This window comes from Phodopus roborovskii, unplaced genomic scaffold (genome assembly GCF_943737965.1).
Source record: "Phodopus roborovskii unplaced genomic scaffold, PHOROB, whole genome shotgun sequence".
NCBI classification, from domain to species: domain Eukaryota; kingdom Metazoa; phylum Chordata; class Mammalia; order Rodentia; family Cricetidae; genus Phodopus; species Phodopus roborovskii.
Window position 1 is genome coordinate 17,310,168 of NW_026126410.1, and position 3,900 is coordinate 17,314,067.

Sequence of the window (3,900 nt, forward strand, 5' to 3'; positions counted from 1 at the left end):
CAATACTACTTGTTACAGGGCTGCATAAGGACTCAGTCATGCATGCCTGAGGTTTCCCTTTTAAGCAAGCACCCCCTTGCACCCCCCTCCTGTTTTTGGTTGGCCAACAGCTACCCCCCTTCTTTTCCCTATTTCATTGGCGACAGCTGCAGAAAAAGGAACAATACCTAGGCCCTCCCCCATGAGTCTAGGCTGAGAGAGTATCCCTCTATGTGGAATGATCTCCCAAAGTCCATTCGTATACTAGGGATAAATACTGATCCACTAACCAGAGGCTCCATAGACAGCCCATTCCATCTAACACCCACGTTCAGGGGGTCTGGGTCAATCCTATGCTGATTTCCCAGCTATCAGATTGGAGTCTATGAGTCTATTTGAATCCATAACTTTAAAGCCTTTTTAAATGTTGTACATTAGTAAGCTGCTCTGGTAGAATGGTAGGGAAAATGTAAACAATTTTATTCTGTAGGCTTTATACTCAAGTATATAACATCCCTACACCAGGTGCTATGTTTTGTTTAAACACTGGTTTAATTGGCAAAACACAAAATTGAATATCTAAATATTTATAAATAGGAAGTAGCCATCCTGCCTGACTGCTTTAAGGTAATGATGAGGAGTAAAGAGCATATTCTGAAACAGAGGGGAGGGTAGTTTGCCTGTAGATTAATGCCTGGCCACAGGAAAGGCAAGAGCCCTGAGTGAGAGATGGGGGGAGGGTGCATAGAGAGGGATGTGGGGAGGGAGGCAGACAGAAAGACAGAGAGAGACACACAGAGAGATACATAGAAAGAAGGAATGTATCCTAGAAGACAAGCATTCACTACAACAGAGACATGACATTTGTAGACAAAATCCAATATGGAGATGTCATAGGATGTTGGTTATTCATTCATAAAAACCTCATTTCAATTATTGCATTAGGCTTTACATAACCACTTAACTCCTGTTATGTGTTCCTTCAGAACTTATGCTAATTACTCAGAAAGAACCTAAGATGGCATACTTACAAGATAATCTATCAATTAAATCTCCTTGTCTCTCACTCAGTTTCCTTAAAAGCTGTCTTCTAAAATGTTCTCAATGATAGATTTTATTTTTTGGACCATAAATTGCACCATAAACAGAGTTAACTATTTAGGGGTGTTTGTTGTTTATCTGAACAGTAGGGAAGCCTTAGCCATCGTAGGAGTACTTCATACTTTAAGAACATCAGAATAAATTACTAGTCATATTCTTTTCATAAATTTTTTTCAGAGTTAGTACTTTAATATAAAAACAAGGTCGTTTTCTCACTTCAAATCAGTTAAATATTTAGAGTAGATAAATTAACTATGTCCTTTGCAAATGTTTTTTTAATGTTAAAAAGATGTTTATTAGTATCTGGAGATAAAATCCAGCAGTATTGTTCTAGCTGATAAGATCTAAGGTTTCTCAGCCAGTGAGAAATGCCAGGATCTAAGAACAAGGCTGGGTGCCAGGCACTTGTCAAGCCATCTATCTAATACTCAGCACCCAGAGGCTACCCTGGGCATGGCAGGGCAGAGCTGGCTAAGTCTGGGGTCAGCCAAGAAGGACCCTCTCTGCTCCAACTCATGCTAAAGCCAGGACTAGACCTCATAAGCGTGGCTGAGCAGCCCATCACCACCTCAGGCCTGATCTAGAGTAGAAAAAGTGGTCCTGGAAAATGGAGCCAAGTACTCCCTTTCACAATAATATCACCAGAGTAGCCCTTACTATCAGCAGAGAGGGACTTTTCTACCTGAGATCTGCTGAGCACAAAGAGGTGGGGGCTTTTGTCAGATTGATATTTTCAAATTGGAAAAAGTTTAAGGATACCCAACATACACACCCACACCTGCAATTGAGATGAGAAGCTACCTTTTGGATAGAGGTAGTGACAGGATGCTTTGTCAGGGACTCTTGTGGACTGACATGTGGGCTGTGCTTCAGTAAGACATGGCTGGACCACCCAGGGAAGTAAGTAAGCTGGACTACATAGCCAGCCTCTGGCAGACCAAGGGGAAGTGGATCTGGGGAGAGAGAGTGTAAGAGAGACACAAGTCTCCCCAAGAATGTAGGCCCTTGATTGTCCCTCCTTTTTCCTTTGTTCAGTATTCATAGACAGCAACATGGACTCTGGTCACCATAGCAACCCATGGGCAGATAACTTTCTCAAGGCCAGACCCATCTGTCCACACAGCAGGATATGTCTTTGTAGGAAAAGGGTAGTTGCTCCACAACTCCCAGTAGCCTAGAAGTAAGGCCAAGTCCTAAAGCAGAGCTGTGGCCTCACTCAAGCCACACTGGCCAAAGTTGCATCCAGGACATTCCCATCCTGGAGCCCAGCACCTTTGTAGGGCCTGAGCTTAGGTTGTGACTCTTGGGCCAAGCTCTTCAGCCTCAAGTTCAACATAACACATTAAGACAAGAAAATTGTCTTTTAGTTATAAAAATGACTCCGGCCCCTCGTGACCAGAGCCTTACAACATTGCAGTCTGTCATTCTGGCTCCCCCACGAGCTACTGATTGTTTTATCCTTGCAAGGCTGAGGAGCCACATGCTTGCTTTTTCCTCCCTGTGTTGAGGAGCCGGTTGTCAGAGGTCTTCAAGTCCTTGATCTTCATTTGGTCATAGTCTACCTGCATGGTGGCCAGGGCACTGGACATCTCCTCCTTGACTTCATCCCAGTGGTCTTTATCTTCCTGTAATACTCTGGCTGTGTGGAGTGGGGTCTCTGGGACCACCATTGGTCCCAGGATGGTTCATGAACTGCATGATGGTCAGCCTCTCTGTAGGGTCTGTCAGGAGCAGGTGGATTAGCTGCTTCGCATCCTCAGAGACCTCTGACCACTCAGGCTTGGGGAAGCCATATTGAACCAAGCGAATCCTTCTCTTCATGCCTGGAGAGGTGCCCTGGCCAGTGTTGGAGTAGAAGGGTCGGAATCCAGGTAAAAGAATGTACATGATGACGCCCAGGGAACACATGTCACATGACTTGTCATACTTCTCTGGACCCAGGACCTCAGGAGCCACAAAATAGGGAGTGTAACAGGGTGTCTGCAGAGCATTTTGGGTGGTTTCCTTGGCAAAGCCAAAATCGATGCACTTAAGCACAGTATCTCTCTCCTTGGATATATAGAGTAGGCTTTCAGGCTTGACATCTCGGTGGGTGATGTTCTGGCTATGCAAGAACTGGATGGCAGTGCCAATGTCCCGCATTATCTCTGCAGCCTCCCTCTTAGCGAAAGCCTGGTCACCACATTCCTTAATCCTGCTGAACAGCTCACCACCTTCCATTTTTCAAGGCACACTTCTGCCCAGTGCACCGATGGTAGCACTCCAATACCTTGCCGTTCACACCCAGGCCCAGCACCTGCTTGGATAACTGATAGTCATCAGTCACCCCGTACTTCTTGGGTTCTCGACACACACCTGACCCTGATCACCGCCCAAGGTGGGCCCTTCGAGTGCACCTGGAGGGAGCACAAGACTCCCCTTTTCCCCTGCTGCCTCGCCATCCATGGCCCCATGGGGCGCTCGGAAGTAGCCCCAGCCTGGCACGTCCAGAGGCACCTGGCAAAGGCGCACTTTGTAGCAAAGCACTAGACAGAAGCCATGCTGCAGCCGAGACCAGCAAGGAATAGTGCAGCCAGTAGATGAGGGGCGCCCTGGGCCCGAGTCTCCAAAAATGTTATTTTTTTAAAAACGTTGTACTCATGCTTAATATAAATTTGCATTGTTTATCTTAGTGTATTTACAAATGGAGCTCTGAAATTAGTCTTTTATTTGAATTTTTAAATAGGAAGAGCAAAACGCAAACTTGGAAATATTTAGCATACTGTTTCCAGTTACTGCATGCCTGGTTTATCAGCCTATCCATTGCTTATCTGAGACTTA

General features: G+C 45.5%; 1 pseudogene; it reads right to left on the bottom strand.

Moving 5' to 3' along the window:
- Positions 1-2,522: 2,522 nt before the first annotated feature.
- LOC127220810 (MAP kinase-activated protein kinase 3-like) lies at positions 2,523-3,525 on the bottom strand (annotated as a pseudogene).
- Positions 3,526-3,900: the final 375 nt, after the last annotated feature.